General features: G+C 42.4%; 1 pseudogene across 1 annotated transcript; it reads left to right on the top strand.

Moving 5' to 3' along the window:
- The first annotated feature begins 1102 nt into the window (after positions 1–1102).
- On the top strand, positions 1103–3197 carry LOC308290995 (cullin-2-like; annotated as a pseudogene). Its single transcript has one exon. The product of its transcript is annotated as a cullin-2-like (transcript).
- The last annotated feature ends 14941 nt before the right edge of the window (positions 3198–18138 follow it).

The raw sequence follows: 18138 nt of genomic DNA, 5'->3' as shown, positions 1-18138 counted from the left end.
GGTCCTCAGAGTTACTACAGGGTGTCCTCCAAATCTTTGTGTGAAACTTTTTTCTCCTTTTTTATATTAACCCCTTGAATCCTAGTGTCCATATTCTGAGAACTTTAGCCAAAAATAGCAGATCTAGATCGGCTATTTCCAGCAAAGAGGTTTGGTGTAGAGGGGGAAAAAAAGAGCACACACTAAGTACCGAATGAAAGGTCAAGTTTATTAACTCTCTTACTGCCAGATTATGTATTTATTTATTGGGTTTGGCGCCATCAAAAAGCGGCTTACCTTTGCAACGTTATAGTAGATTTTAGAGACTTTTTTTTTTCTTTTTTTTTTTTGCCTTATATTGCTTGGTAGGCTGCGCTTTCGCAGGCCAGCCAGCAGAGGGGGGCGTAATGCCATTAATGTGAATGTGGCCGCTTCCTTTTCCCATACAATGGGGAGAGGAAGAGCACACAAAGCCCCAGGGCCTGAGATAATCAACACGGAAGCAAAATGTTCTCTGTTGATGTCAACGCATAATGGATTTTAAGAACATCACTGCTCGCGATGTGATTAAGGTACACGGCGGCACGACCCCTCATCAGCTTACAGTCATCAGACGAGGTAAACGAACGAGCGCCGCATTGGCCGTCCTCACTCGTTAAAATTGGGGCGAACAGGAACGTTCAAAGCAGAATAAGAGTTAAGTGTTGATGGTTCAAGTGGTTAAATATCTGAAAACACAAATTGACATGAATCCAAAATACACTGATGATTGTGCTGTCAAACGATATTACACTATATATGGAATCTATATAAGGGGTCCTTGGCCTGAAAAGATTGAAGACGTCACTGTGGTGGTGCAGGCTATAACGATCATATATACGTCACTGTGGTGGTGTAGGATATAAAGCACAGTGTGCTGCTTTGTGCCATCAGTACAGGTTAGAGGTAAGCAATTGTAAACCACTAATGTTGATAATGTTGACAGTCGAGAAACTCTACTGTTTTAAAAGAGAATTATAGTCCAGAATCTTTAGAATTTACCTAGATGTACTAGAAACCTAAACTATTTAAAAGGTGAATTATAGTCCATAACCTTAAAAGAAGCCAAACAAATGTACTAGAAATGAAGAGGCCCATGATAGTGGATTTTGACGAGGGATGGAACAATCTCCAGACGACGCTCAAAATATTTCTGGCGCTTGGTGATGTGGAGAGAGGTAGATGGAATGGCAGCATCCATGAGCTGTATGACTTGTATGATGCAAACCCAGAGAAATTACACACACAGACCAGGGTGTTTCTGGAAGACCATGTACGGCAGTTGTCTTTGAACCTTGTAGAATCAGACAACGCTTCTCGGAAGTACAAGTACGATCGATACTGGAAAGAGTACCGCAAGGGCGCTGACAAAATAGACCGTTTGTACAGTTATATCAGCACTCTGAACAAAGTTCTTCTGCCGGCAGAAGAAAATCGGAAGTACAAGATCCAAGAGATGGCGTTAGACATGTGGAGAGAGTTCATACTCCGGCCCTGTGAAGCTTTGCTGATCCGGACGCACCTCAACAAAAACAAAGATAAAGTAATTACTTCATTCAAACTCATAGACTCCTTTGGCCAAATAGAAAAGCACAAGAAGAACCTACCAACTGTGTTTTATCGGGAATTTCTTGAGGAGCCATTTCTGACACAAATGGGGAAATGTTATGCACGGGAATCCAACGTGCTACTGCACAAGTCCAACTGTTCACAGTATATGAAAACGGTTATAGCCAGGTTGAAAGGAGAGGAGGTGCAATGTCATAAGTACCTGCTGCAACCCAGCACCACCTCCAAAGTCATCCAGGAATGCCGGCAGAGGATGATTGGCGGCCACCTGGACTTCCTCCTTGACGACTGTCAGAACATCATCCGGCAAGAGAAGGCAGACGACATGGCCAACATGTACACCTTACTGCAGAGCGTGTCTGGTGGCTTATCCCACATGATCCAGGAGCTGCAGGACCACATCTACAGCGAGGGCCTCCGAGCCACTAGGGGCCTCTCCCAGGATGATCATCTGCCCACCCGCTTTGTCGAGTCTGTGCTGGAGGTTCATGGTAGATTTGTTCAGCTCATTAACACAGTTCTGAACGGGGATCGCTGTTTCCTGAAGGCACTCAATATGGCTTTGACTTCGGTGGTGAACTACTCGGAACCCAGGAGTGTCTGTAAAGCTCCAGAACTGCTGGCCAGGTACTGTGACAAGCTGCTGAAGTCTGCAAAGGAGGTGGTGGAGGACAAACTGATCAGCTTCGGCATAGTGTTCCTGTGCATTGACGACAAGGATTTATTTAAGACGTTCTATGCTAGAATGCTATCAAAGCGTTTAATATATGGCCTTTCGTTGTCAATGGACTCAGAAGAAGCCATGATCAACAAGCTAAAGCAATTATGTGGTTTTGATTTCACATCCAAGCTCCGCAGAATGTGCAATGACATGAGTGTGAGCGCAGATCTCAACCACAGCTTCAATAACCTTGTTGTCCATATAAAGACTGTGGAGGTCATCAGCTTCAACATCAAAGTATTACAAGCAGGAGCCTGGCCTGAAATATCTACCCTAACACGATTATCCTTACCTCAAGAGCTAAAGGAGATGGTGCAGATGTTTGAATCGTTCCATACTCGGCGTTTCAGTGGTAGAAAGTTAACCTGGCTGCACAATGTCAGCACAGGAGAGGTCAAGATGAAGCATCTGTCGAAGCCCTACATGGCCATGGTGACAATGCACCAAATGGCTGTGCTGTTGGCCTTCAACAACAGCCAAACGGTGTCCTGCAAGGTGCTGCAGGTCAGCACACAGATGGAGCTGTCGAAGCTTCATAGGACTATCAAGTCCTTGTTGGACGCCAAGATTCTCAACTGCCACTTGCAAAAAGAGGAAATAGATGAAGAGTCCACGTTTTCGTTAAATATGAACTTCACCAGTAAAGAGAAAAGGTTCAGGGTGCCGATTGAAGAGAACCATAGAAGGTAAAAAGCTCTATTTACAAGCTGCCATAGTGAAAATCATGAAGGTCCGCAAGGTGTTGCCACACAACAGCCTCATCCAAGAGCTCTGGGATCAGTCCAAAGCCAGCATTAGCGTGATCAAAGAGTGCATTGAGGTGCTCATCGACAAGGATTACATTGAACGCAGCCGGAGTGCGTCGGACGTGTACAGATATGTAGTGTGAAAACCATGGACATCCTCCCATCCCAACTGCGCACTGCTTCACAGGTTTAAAACAAATACAAAGAAATCACCCCTCAGAGTGCATGTATGTCTCTGCCAGGCTGGGCTGCCCAGTGCAGTGTCCTCTATAGGCAGCAATGAAAGCACTTTTGAAGGTGGGTTGTATAGAGCTGTTCACAGACAGACTCAGAATCACAGGGGCAAACATGCAATCCTACCTAAGCTGCTCTGGTGCCCTTCTGGTCTCATTGGCTGTTAATGAAGACTTACCAGGAATGCTCTTATATACCAAACTCTGCTGATATCACCAGTGGCATCCCCAGGAATGCTGGTCCCTCATTGGCTATTAATGATGAAGTTGCCAGAGATCCCTGATTGGGCTACGCTCTTCAACAAGAGGAGACACCGACATACATACATTCATAATTCCCAGCCAATTCAGGGCTACGTTCTTCAAAAAAGGGAGACACTGACATACATACATACCCAGCCGTTTACAGTACTTGCGCGCTCTGCTTGCGCAAGTAATAACTCGAGATTGCAAGTGTGGTTGCCTATTTATTGTCTGGATAGCCAAATTGTCATGTGAAGCTTGAACAATCCTCAAGCTAACACCACTCCCCTATTGAACTCAATGGACTTACTCTATAATGGTGATGTCACCAAAAATGCTGCTTCCTGATTGGCTATGTTTACGCAATGTCTGTGCCCTACTGGCAACCACACTAATAAGGTAATACATCAATACAATAAGCAAGGTAATAAATACATGAATACATCAACATCGATACATCAAATGCATTATGCATAGAAAAAAAATCACACCCAATGTGAAGTGAGCGGTGGTTGTGCTTGCATAACGTCTTCGGACTAGGATTTAAGTCTAGGATGTACAGGATATGCTACACACACACAATGCTATGGCAAAACGCTGAGGAGAAATGGCTACAGACACACACCCAGCCACTCTATGGAGCGGTTTACCACCGCTCAAAAAAAGAACGTAGGCCTACTGTAGTTAGACCAAGCACCTATTCAGTGAAAACTTGTATAAAACCTAAAAATGCTATCTAGCTTTCATGTATGGTCATTGAGGGTAGGCGAGTGCTATGGTAAGTGCTATGGGCTAAGCTGGAGTCTGAAGAGGTGAGTCTTCAGGCCACGGCGGAAGCTACGGAGTGAGTCTGTTGTTCATACATACCAGCCGAACGCAGTACTTGCGCGCTCTGCTGGCGCAAGTAATTATGGGTTGCCAAGACACAACCTCTAACTGCTCCCACCTGAGCGCTCAACCGTTTATTACTGTAGATGTGTAGATGTGTTTGCACAAGACAGTGTACTTGTATGGCAGTTCATTTCACTTTAATTTGCGGTTCCTAGTTAAAGTAACAGCAACGGAAACCTTTGACCATGGCAGTAAACAACGCTGCAACAAAGCATCTAATTAAATCAGTGGCATGTTGACCTGCAGATGAATACGATGTACAGCCAACCTGAGGCGGCAGGCGCAGAAAGACAAAGAGGGAGCTCTCTGACAGAGGAACAGGAGAGAGGGATGAAAGGCCCAGAGTCTTCAGTTGCTGTAAATGTAAGAGCAGGGTGTGGAAATGAATGTCAGTCAATTTTGGTGACTTCTCTCATAGACGTCCCAGATTAATTGAGCTCAGAGAGGATGAGGGAGAGGCTGCATGAAGACTAAATGAGGTGTGTGTGTGTGGATGGACGATGCCATTCTGTGAGCAGAGGAAACAAACCATGTTTGGATCCTGACAAAACCCAGTACAGCACCGTACAGAGGCAAGCTTATAGAGACAAAACAACGTGGATCCCTCTCTCCACAGCTTGAGCCAATAATCTAACAGTCATGTCAGTGAATCGGTAGCACTTTACAATAATGACCTGTTATAAATCATTTATAAATATTTATAAGCAGTTTGTAGATGAGTAATAAACATGAACAAACTGTTTATTGACATTTGTGAATGTTTACCTAAACATTTATAACTGTTTTAAACATCATTTACGTTATTAGTAAGGTATTAGTAAGTAGTAAACTAATCATGAATAAACCATTTATATACATTTGTAAATGATTAATACATCTTTTGTAACTAAAATTATGCATTATTTATATGCTATTTGTAGATAAGTAACTAATCATTTACAAGCTATCTATATACCTTGTAAAACATTCCTAATATATCTATAATATCATTAGTAGATGTTATCAAGAGCCCTAATGTAAAGTGAAGACTAGGTCGCAAGTTACTATGAAAACCTCCACTGGCTGTCTGTCTGTCCCTCTGTCAGTCTGTCTGTCATGTCACGTCACACTTTTGTCCCTATTCTTATCTCCGGCACCGTTACCCCTATCCATGCCAAACTTTGCACACACACTCTTTGGCTGTCCACCCTTCATTTCTCACATGTCCCTCTTCTAGCGCCAACATGAGGCCGTTTCTTGCAAAACACATTTGCCCTAAAATCGGTGCCGGAGATAAGAGTAGGGCCAAAAATGTGACGTGACGTGACGTGACGTGACGTGACGTACATACTGACAGAGGGACTGACAGACAGCCGGTGGAGGTTTTCATAGTAAGACTATAGTCTTCATTTTACATTAGGGCTCTTGATAACATCTACTAATGATTTTATAGATATATTAGGAATGTTTTACAAGGTATATAGATAGCTTGTAAATGATTTGTTATTTATCTACAAATAGCATAAATAATGCATATTTTTGGTTATAAATGATTTATTAATCATTTACGAATGTTTATAAATGGTATTCATGATTAGTTTACAACTTACTAATAACCTACTAAAAACTTGTAAATGATGTTTAAAACAGTTATAAATCTTTAGGTAAACATTTACAAATGTCAATAAACTGTTTGTTCATGTTTATTACTCATCTACAAACTGCTTATAAATGTTTATAAATTATTCATAACAGGTTATTATTGTAAAGTGCTACCAGTGAATCTAATCTCTATGCCAATTCTTGACACTGCAAGGGGAAAAAGCACACATTTCTTGTATCCTTTTTTACCCTCTACTTTATCCTGGGAAGCAGGACAATGCAGCTAGTGAATGGTCTGGTCACCACTATGTTTATCTGAGTAGCCTTAATGCTAAATGGTTTACCATACAGATAGAAAATGGAGCATCATTGATATAATCCTCTTAAGGCACTCTGTATCACTTGCAAAGCACAGATTTGAACAGGAATAAGGCTTGTGCAGGAACTTGCTTAAATTTCAGTGGAAAAACAATCACGTCATTTAAGTTCCAGCTTCACTTACCCTCATTTTGTTTGTAAAGCCAACACAGAGACAACGAAATGCAGAAACAAGAAAAAACGAGCAGTAAACAAAAGAGCCAATGCCACAAATAGGAACCATTCCAGGAACTCAGAGGGGTGTCCTTCATACAAAGAGCACTCTGGTTGAACAGAGGGGTGATTTAGGCAGGGGGTGGCACACAGAAATGCCAGGACCAGCTCAATGGGAAGGTGGAGCAGGTAGGGGATCGCACAGATGTGTGTGAGAGGTTGAGTTCAGCCACAAAAGCCACAAACTATATCAGGACTACAAAGGCTGTCTGTATAATTCATCTGGCACACACACTCCCTTGTGGAGACACAAACTTGTGTAGCCACACAGAGATTATTATCGCTTTTATCAACAAGGCTCTGGTCGATGGCTCCCTGTAGTGGCATCAGCTTTCATACTTTAAACTGTATTTACACTTTCAGGACTTTGAAACCAGAAATGTTGTTGAGATTTTCTGTCACACATTCTAAAGTATGAATGTCAATTACTTAGTCTTAGGCTGTCATAATCCCTCTATTTATGATGGAAAAGCAGAAACGCAATTGGGCATCTGCAATTTGTCATAACCGAATCCTAATTTGATTAGAAATATGTCTGTTTAACTCTATAAAAGAAAAAGCCCCGGCATTGTTCTGTCCACATCTGTCAGACGTCACTATAACCCTCAGCGATTGACATCAACCTTTTATCATTTATCTGTGTGTGAATGTTATGTCAGCCTCCATCATCCTCACTTCTAAAGCACAGCATCCCTAAACTCATATGCAGACCATAATTCCCTAGATCAGGGGTGGGAAACTTTGATGATGGAGAAGGTCACTATATTTTCACACTCACTCCAGAGAGCCACATTGCATATACTGTCAAAATTAGCAAAAAAAAGTTTTGAGCTTGTAGATCTTGCTACTTTAAATTGGAATGCTGAATTATTTTAGCCAATTAGAATCCTGAAAAGTAACAATTGTATTTAATTTCAAATGCATTTATACATGTATGTTCTTATGTTAACTTTATGAACTTAAATACAAATATATTGGACATAAAAAAGACTAATACTAGTCATTAAGCTACTACTGTATAGACTGAAGTAATTAAAGTGGGTCATGTTTGGAATTCGATCGGGTTGCAAATACAGGTATATCAGTATTCCGATATTAACCTGCGGGCCTTAACCTGCGGGCCGGGCCGCATTAAGTGAAGCCGGGCAGCCAGTTAATTGCCTAGATGCACTCGGCTGCAGAGATAAATGGTGCATTTATATAGCGCTTTTATCCAAAGCGCTTCACATAGGTTGTGCATTACATTCACCCATTCACACACACATTCATACACCGAAGGCGGAGGAAACCATGCAAGGCACCAACCTGCTCACCGGGAGCAAGGACTCTTCGACATCAACTCAGGCGGAGCCTGAACCCTTCGGGAACCCTTTGTGCTCTAACCGAGCTATGCCACCCCATCCAAAGGAAGCATTGGGCATTACCCTGATGAGACCTTTTGGCCATGTACCTTTTACATCACAAGAATGCATCCAACGGCTGTCTGTCCATCATCTCATTCCTTGCAAACAGCCAGCTTTCAGGAAACAGAATTCATTGTAGAAGACCACCAACAATCTCATGTTGAGAGGACACACGCGCCCAACACGCACGCACGCACGCACGCGGCCGCCAAAGAGCCGAATATTACTCATATATTACACATATTACTCTCCCTGCCTAACACACATGATTACACATTAACTCACAGGGCTTTGAAACTTTAATATCTAGGCATCAGCTGAGTGAGTTGGGCTCTCTCTACCCTGTTGGCCAGTGTCATTTAGATTTGAGACAAAAACAACTGATTCAAAAACTAAAATTATTTCATGAAATAGGATTTTACTTTAAATGGCAAACATTTCTTGTACTGATTGTGAATGCCCAACTTTAATTAAATGTACTTTAAGGAAATGCCAGCACTCACTTTTAATCTTTTTGCTTTTTATTTAATTCTCGCCCCAGCAGCTGCAGCACGAGTCGGACGTTTCGGCCCAACAGGGCCTTCTTCAGCGTGTATCTGAGGTTTACTGCACAGAGTGTCACTTTTAAAGGGGACCTGGGTTACACACAAAGCAGTCCGAGCAAACACAAAGTCCAATACGTTCAGATAAATCACAATCTTTTGTTTTTTTACAAATACTATACAAGTTCAAGTACAATTATTCTTATTGAGCTTTGTGGTTGTTTTACCTTGAGTGTATCGTAAAAGCAAGAAAACGGCCTCTCTCTGTAGTGAGTATTTGTTTATTGTTAAACAACACAAACGAGTGTTGATATAACTTGTTTTTAAATGCCCTTTGTATTGTGACTGGTTCAAACAATCTGAGTCTGTCTCTTTTTAGTGGTCTGGGACCTACACAGACGAGGGTTGATCTATAAAAAGGTTTTTCTAAATTTGTTTTTTCTAAAAGTGTTTTTTCGAAAATGTTTTTTTCTAAAATGTTTTCTCTTAAAATTGTACTTGAACTTGTATAGTATTTGTAAAAAAACAAAAGATTGTGATTTATCTGAACGTATTGGACTTTGTGTTTGCTCGGACCGCTTTGTGTGTAACCCAGGTCCCCTTTAAAAGTGACACTCTGTGCAGTAAACCTCAGATACACGCTGAAGAAGGCCCTGTTGGGCCGAAACGTCCGACTCGTGCTGCAGCTGCTGGGGCGAGAATTAAATAAAAAGCAAAAAGATTAAAAGTGAGTGCTGGCATTTCCTTAAAGTACATTTGTTCCCTGAGCCGTGCACCCAAGACCAGTTCTTGAAACTTTATTTGTTGACGAGTGCTCCTCTCTCCCTCCTCTCAACTTTAATTAAATACCTTTTCTCAAACTACATTTTTCAGAATCGTGTGGTTATGAGCCCAGCTGGATATGAACATTCACAAATGAATTTAGAAAATTGAGGTTAAGTAACATTTTCTAAATAGTTTTTTTGTTCACAGTGAGATTTGCACTCTCAACCCTCACTGCTGTTGTATTCATTACAAAACTAACTAGAATAGTGTTGTGCTGCTGGGTGTAGAGGAGTGGGTAATGACGGGCACGACAATGTTTATCCAGGTTAGTAGATTTTACTGAAGAACGCAGGTGAATACAGTTGCTTTACATTTACAGGATCGCCGGTTAGGTCAGGATGATGATAACACGTAATACTTGTTGGTTACAACAAAGGAAGTTATTCTGTCACTTGGGTTCTCTAGTTCTAGCACAGAACGGAAACGGCCCGTCTGTGCTGTTGAATGCTGAGAAACCCTAATCACACTGAACAGAAAAGGCTGACGTCTCCTATCAAACTAGCACAACACACGTGCAGCCAATGACAGTGTGAGATTGTGAGATAATGTGTACTGATTTGTGTGAATTTTGGTCAAAATCGGAGTAGTAGCAAAAAGTGTGTTTTGAAGAAGATGGTTCAAGAGTTATAGGCCAAAACATGAAGCAGGCTTTTATATTAAGACCATTGGGGTGGAGGTTCTTCCTTGGAGTGTGCGTATAATATTTCATGATTGGTCCAGCGGGGCCGGAGATTAGCCGTTCACAGACGCAACAAACAACCACTGTTGGTGCAAGATTTACTTTACACACTGAATAGTACAACTGAATCAGAACGTGGAATACTGACAAACTACACATTGTGGAATGCGTTTGTGTGTTTGCCACAGCAAACAGGCATTCACCTCATGCCATGTGATGTGATCACAGGGTGTAACATAAGAAAAAAGTGCAATAACTGCACAAAATTAAAATCTTGTCCATCCACATGCATACAGTACCGTACTGTATGTAGAACTTGTTTTTCCATGTAGATTACAAATCCGAATATATCTACCCCCCCCCCCCCCCCCTCCCAGTTGACACAGCAAGACCATAATGAATATGTGCTCTAAGGGTCAATCACTTCTTAATCACTAACTGTTTCCTGCCAAACAATCAATATACAGTAATTGCGACCGTAGGTCGCACTTTACTATCAAAACCACCACAAAGTGTAAGTAACTCCGTCCGTCCGTCCGTCCGTCCCTCCGTCTGTCTGTCAGTCTGTCTGTCACACCTCACACGTCACACTTTTTCCCTGCTTATATCTCCGCAACCGTTGCCCCGATCCATGCCAAATTTTGCACACACGTTCCTTGGCTGCCAAACTACAACCTCCAAGGACCCCTGGAGCTCCAGGGACCCCCAGGTCCCTGGGGGACCCCCAGATGTAAAAAATGACCAAATGCGCAAACATGATTAAATGACCACCCCAACGGGGAATTCCCGGGGACCACCGACTCCTGGTGCTCCACAACGGATGCAAAAGTGGTGGCGCCCCCAGTGGAGGACCCCCTACACTGCAGCTCACATAAAATGCCGTAACTCCGGCTAGGAGCGACCGGGACAGCCGGGGCCGGTACCTATTCGTCCGCCTTGCCGGCGCGGAGACCCCACCCCTCATTTCTCACATGGCCCTCTTCTAGCGCCACCATGAGGCCGATTCTTGCAAAACACATTTTTGGACACTGCTCCTACAATTTTCGCCCTAAAATCACGCAAATCGGTACACAGTATGTCTACACTCATCCCATCAACATGAATCTGTCCCATATAGCGCCACCTCCAGGCCGATTTTTAAAAACACATTTTTGGACACTGCTCCTACAGATTTTGCCCTAAAATCACGAAAATCACTACACAGTATGTCTACACTCATGTCATCAACATGGATCAGGAAGATTTTGACAAAACACATTTTTGCCCTATTTGTGGAGATAAGTGACCTACGGTCGCTTATCTCCCGATTAGGGAGCCTTACTGGTGTTATACATAATGTGCTTATGCAGACGAATGACAATTTGGGGGCCGGGGGTGGGGGTGGGGGGGGGGGGGGGGGGAGTGTTTTCTGCTGGTGATTCAGTCCGTGTGTATCAAAGGGTGCGTTCGTAAATGCCCACCGGGTGTGGTTAGGGTTATGGGTTATGGTTAGGTTTTGGCATAGTTTTACTGAGGTTAAGGTTAGGGTTAGGGTTAGGCATAGTTTTACTGAGTTTAGGATTAGGGTTAGGTTTAGGCACTCACTACCCTGAGCACACACCCGGTGCGCATTTCCGAACGCACCCTTTGATACACTCGGACTGAAACACCAGCAGAAAACACCATCCCGGGTGGGGGGACTTTCTCAAAACCACCACTTTCTTTTAGTCTGTAAATGTATCCGATTTCCGTGTGTGTCTATAATCCTGGGGGAATATGATGATCAGTCTCCAGAGAATCTTCACATCTTAACACACAGAGAGCTCTCTCTGCAGGCTATGCAGTCATCTCAAACTGATCTGTGGTCAGGAAAGACATTTTTGAAAGGTTGAAAAACGCTGACTTTACTCATTAAGTTTTGACAGTGTTCTCCCAGTAGATTTCAATATAGTCCCTGCTGAGTTTCTTCTATTCCCGAATGAATTGATGAGTTTATTGAACCATTGTGTAGTCAGTCAGTCAGTCAGTCACAAGTCACACGGCACACTTTTGCCTATACTCATATCTCCGCCACCGTTGCCCCTATCCATGCCAACCTGACGGTCTCTTATCTCCCGATTAGGGAGTCTTACTGGTTAAGAATGTATAACTAATATCACTTCTGCATCAATAAGGGATGAGCCCCATGCATGCAGGCACCAAGATAAACATTTCAGACATAAAGTCTACTAGACCGAATTTTCAAACGTAACTTTTCAGTAACTTTTTCTCAGAAATTGGTGTCACTTTGTCGTGTCAAACTGTGCTGCGTGTTTATCTCAGGTCAGTGTGTTTGGAAAAGGCCATAGAGGGAACCATAGAGTCTTAGAGTGGAGTTTAGCATGCAGCCCCTTTCATCTTGCATTAGCAGTATGTTCACAAGGTTAAGTGAAGCTCTGGCGAGTTCAGATGATCACGAGGAAACACTGAGGGCTTTGCTTCGCAAGGCTGCACTCACTCCATTAACACATCAACCTCAAGGTGTAAGATACACAGAGGGACAGGAAACAAGGACTGCTCTCTCCCCCCTGACTGTGGTTCTTCTACACAAACATATTCAATGCGGTCAGCAGTGGTGGAAAAAGTACTTTGATTGATTGATTGAAGACTTTATTAGAAGTTTGCATAGGAAAAGGTACAGTTTCATGACGGTACAGTTCACTGGTACAAGGTCCACTAAAAGGAGATCCATGAAAAGACTAAGCTTATTTCCACAGGAAACCATTAAAGTATCTCATATTACATTGAATGACAGATGAATAGAACACAGTACTATGCAGTAGTTATGTAAATAAAATAAAATGAGAGAACAAAAAAAAGAAAACAGTAAGTCTAAACAAACAGTAAGTATATACAAAGAAGGGGCAGGGGAGGGTAGGGTTGGGCTAGGTTAGTGTTTTTACCAGTTGCGAACGGCTGCTGCCTGTAAGTGGTTTTTCAGGGCAATTTTAAAGGATGCTAGTGATCCACACCTTTATGGCCTTCGGTAAGGCTTTCCACATTTTGGTGGTATAGCAGAAAAAAGAGATTAATTGAGTTTGACTAATTTGTTTTGACTTGAATAAAAGTACCAATATTGCAATGTAGAAATACTCTGTTAAGTAAAAGTCTGGAAGTCAAAATGTACTTGAGTAAAAGTACAAAAGTATTGGTATCAGAATGTACTCAAAGTACCAAAGTAAAAAGTACTCACTATGTATGCAAAATGTATAAAATAGCAGATCCACAAGCTAACAATGCCTTGCATTGCAACACATTGTGAGCTTGTAGATCGCCTATTTTCCAACGGACATGTCAAAATGTATATAACTAGAATATCGCCCGCGGGCGAATCCTAGAGTTCGCACGCTTCGCGTGCACACACGCACACACGCACAACTGCTCCAAGCCATGTTGCCCACAAAAAGCACTGTTTCTTCATGTATTTTGTGTGTGTGTGTGTGTGTGTGTGTGTGTGTGTGTGTGTGTGTGTGTGTGTGTGTGTGTGTGTGTGTGTGTGTGTGTGTGTGTGTGTGTGTGTGTGTGTGTGTGTGTGTGTGTGTGTGTGTGTGTGTGTGTGTGTGTGTGTGTGTGTGTGTGTGCCCCCTGTGCAGCTGACCCCTCTCTCTCTCTCCCCCTGTGCAGCTGACCCCCCCCCCCCTTCCCTCTTGTAACCTGAGTCTCGCTCTCTCGCTCTCTCTCCCCCTGTGCAGCTGACCCCCCCCCTTCCCTCTTGTAACCTGAGACTCTCTCCAGGGGTGAAAGTGGTTTGAAATTCTTGCCGGAACTGTCATAAATTGGCCGCGCGGCGAAGCTGCGCGGCCGAAAAAAATTGGGAGGCTCTAACCCCCCAAAACCCCTGAAATGCATAGAAAAATGCATTTTGGAACAGTAAAACACTACAGGTCCTACACCTGAATTAGGCAACACACTTACTGTAACATGAAACATGATTGAAATCCTAAATGAAATATCTATAATAAGCCTCTTCATATTGTTCATTGTTCCATACAGAAGGGTAAGCATATATATATTATTATATTTATTATATTATTACCCATATTATTATTAATATTATTATAACCAGTTATCTAAAGTAACTAAGTACATTTACTAAAGTAGTGTATTTAAGTACAGGTTTTAAGTATAGCCTAGCCTACTTTACTGGAGTATTTCCAATACTTTTAATTCTACTCCACTACACATGCAGAATAGAATCATTTTGGTCTATTCTGCATCTAGCTTAAGGCCGCATCCATGCAGGCACAGACAGACACAACGAGTCCTCCTAGAGATGGGATGTATGGCTCTTTGAAGTGAGCCGGATCTCTGGGATCCGTTCCTTTCAAAGAGCCGTTCAAAAGACGGCCACTGTTCATTAGAAAGGAACGGCTCCCTACTGTGAACCGAATCATATCGTTCATTTCAAAGAGCCGTTCAAAAGACTTGATTCGTTCGCGAACGTCCCACCTCTATTAGCTCCGTGCGCTCCGTGTCAAACAAACACTGTAACGCAAACAGACTGGATCACACTGACCTACACAAACCCACGGGAATAATTTAGAAGCCCTTTATCAGAAAATATAACTAGTAACACTTGTGTTGCCTACTGTATGTTAATCTGACTTTGGTATAGGCTATTGTTTTCTTCCTGGACGTGTGTTTGTGGCAGGTTTAACATGGGATTTTGACAGCTGGCTTCTCCTCGTCTTAACGGAACTCCGTTCCGGCCCCAAATGTTTTAACGGAACGGGGGTTCCGGCCGTTCCGGCTCACTTTCACCACTGACTCTCTCTCTCTCTCTCTCTCTCTCTTGCTCTCTAGCGAATGAGCGGACGGCATAGGGTTGTGGGCGGTTTTATTCCGTGATACATCTGATCTAGGACATACATCTGATCTAGCTATGAGTTGAGGTGGATGTGAAGTGGGCGTGAATGGGCTTGGAAGTGGGATGCGGCTCTTAAAGGATTGTAGAATAGGATGTAGGTTTGGTTAGTGTATGTTTTGTATAATCAAAATCAAAATCAAAATCCAAAAGTACAGTAACTAATAACTAAAGTTTTCAAATAGGCCTAAGTAAAAGTACAATATTTGGATCTGAGATGTAGTGGAGTAGAAGTAAAAGTACTGAAATTTGGAAATACCAAAGTAAAGTACATCAAAATCGTTACTTTACACCATTGGTAGTCAGCCAGATCCTGCCTGGGTCTGCTTGACTTGATTTGTCCTTGGGATGTAGAAACTATATACATGATGTTCTATTTCTATCTCTATTTATGCAAAATATTGTAATTTTTTAAGTGTTGCAACAATGAAAACTAAGCATTAAAAACTAAGGGTTACATTTCTCCCATATATTTATTTATAAATAAATATATTTATAAATACATTTATGGGCAAAAGTAAGTGCGATATATCACCCTAGGCTATATATCGGCCATATCGCTGCCTTTTGCGGTACTGATTGCACATGGTCATACCGCGATAACGAGAACGATATTGTGCAGCACTACTAACGACACAACGTAACGACCAACACACTGTCCCAAACAGGATATCTTGAAAACTACTTCCTGGGTTGTACAGTATGCTGTGTTCACACTGACGATGTGATACAAAGATACAAAGCAAGGCAGCATATCTGTCGCCGAGTCGATCAATACTCTCTTTATTTCAAACATGTGTCCAAGCGAGAAAAATATGAAGTCAAATTTAAAGAAGAGAGAAAGTGAGTGAAATAGTAAAAAAAAACATTTGGTCATTTTAAAGCTTTGTGGCTACAGTTGAAGCCAGCTCAACTTGGATCGTTTGTAGAGCTGCATGAACTTCAGACTCTTAGGGCTCTATTTTGATTGTCTTAGGTACCAGCTCTTATGCTTCAAGTTAAAGGCCTGTCCATACTGTCTCCGACCACCACATTTTTCATCAAAAAGGTCCGGTTCAACTACAAAATGTCATCACTTGAATCTTCTGAAAAGCATTACACAAATTAGAGTTCGGAAAGCTGCAAGTCGGAAAGACGGAACTCTCCGTCGAAAGGTTTGGTGGTCGGAGACAGTATGGACAGGCCTTTAAGTTAAGGCATAAGAGCTGGTACTTAAGACAATCAAAATACAGCCCTTAGTCTTGTTCATCTCTGTATGTGGGATTGGGTTAATGTCGGAGGGTAGCTCCACCTGTGTTGCCTTTTCTCTGAGCCACATGGAGAATGAGGGTGCATAATACCAGTAAAATGTCACCATGATAAGTTTAACCTTTCCCGGGTGCCCTGCGTGGCCTCATACTGTGTACTTGCATTAATAATCAGATCTATCAAAGCAGAGGTTTTGGTAGTATTAGTGTTAGGGGAGTAGGCTAATTACTAGTCTGGTGTAACGCGGACAGTCTATGCTGGCAGATGGGCGGGGATACACAACCCGGCGAATCTCACCGGGAGTCTCCGGCCAATAGCATGTGTTCTCCTTCCCCCCACCCCCTTCTGCTCAGTGCAGAGAACGCTGCTGCGTCATGACGTCAACAAATTCGGTGTGGCGCCTCCACTCTGATTGGTTAGGGAAATTCTACACTTTCTACAACAGTGATTTTAACGCGATCGCCCAGGCTTTATTTTTCTACCGATCGCCAAATAAAGGCTGGGTTTCAGAGGCTAGCTATGGTGATTTATGGAGCACAGGAGCTCCATAAATCACAAAGTTAACACATTTGATGGGCACTCGCATTCTACTGCAGCCCTGTCCACCTAATTGGAAACCACTGCAGCGCAGTGCATGTGGCCTCCCCATTTTTTCATATATCGGTAATCTCTCTTCGCGTTCACTTTGCTACACAGCTTGGGTGGCAAGCAAGGAGTTTAATGTTATTAAGCGATTGGCCTGTGTTGTTCCCAGGTTTCTATTAAGGCCCAGGCCAGATAATCATCATCATCTTGGCTGTCATGTTTGCGGCTCCACGTGTATCATTCTGTTTGGCCCAGTCATTTGAACCTGATGCTGGGGTGGTGAAAGTAGGCCTGGGGTAGATGAATCAGTCAAAGATGTCCCCAGTGTGCAGTATTGGTTGTTATTCCCTCTCTGGCTGATATTTTGGTTTCATTTACTGTAGCATATAAACTGCTGTATGGTTTACAACATCCACAACCTTTGCCCCTTACATTAACCATGTTCTGTGTCCAACTGGGTTTGAATGTTTTTCTTTTGGATTATTTAGTCTGGATGATTCTAATTGTTCGATGGATTATCAAATGTATTGATAGATTATAGATATGAAGCGAATCAACGTCTTCCTTCCTCGGACGGTTGTAGCTTAGTGGGTAGAAAGACCCTCTGGTAATCAGAAGGTCACCTTCCGCCCAGCATATGTGTTAAATTGTCAACGGTACACATTATTGTGTATCATTATTTTATGCTTTAACTATTGAAAAATAGCAGATATACAAGCTCACAGCGCGGCACCGAGTGCCGCGCTGCGAGCTTGTAGATCTGCTATTTTTGAAAAATCGTGAAAATTAGAATTTTGACCCGATTCTATAAGTGTCTTTTGAATCCTTCTAAGATTTTTTGAAAAACCTATGTTTCTATGTCCTTATCACTTAACTGGTGCTCAGTTAGTCTGTTCTTGAGAAACTACTGTCAGTGGTTCTCAAACCTTTTCATGTGAAGGACCCCAAAAATGATATGTATTTGGCCACGGACTCCCATCTCAAAATATTTAGTTCCAGGGACCACCCAGAAGCGAAATTTGAGTTACAAACGTTTGCTTTGAAAATATATATATTCAAAGATTTGCACACATTTTCACGACTTACAAGCTCGCAGCACCGAGTGTGCCGCGCTGTGAGCTTGTATATCTGCTATTTTTCAATAGTTAAAGTATTCAATAATTCTAGGCCTAATAACAGCTACCCACGTGCACCTCTGGGCAGCCATCAGCTGGGTGAAGCTGAAACAGAATTTCCCACTGGATAAATACAGGTCTGCTTCTTTCTTCATTGTTGGCTCACTCTGCAAATAGTACAACTTTTGCAAAATGTCTAGTTCAGTCAGGAACACACATCATGAGCGGATTTAACCATTTTTGCAAAAAATGTAATACAGTTAGTG

This window comes from Nannobrachium achirus (assembly GCF_963921795.1).
Source record: "Nannobrachium achirus genome assembly, chromosome: 9".
NCBI lineage: Eukaryota > Metazoa > Chordata > Actinopteri > Myctophiformes > Myctophidae > Nannobrachium > Nannobrachium achirus.
Note: the sequence above shows the minus strand (reverse complement) of the source record. Positions and strands in the feature narration are given on the sequence as shown.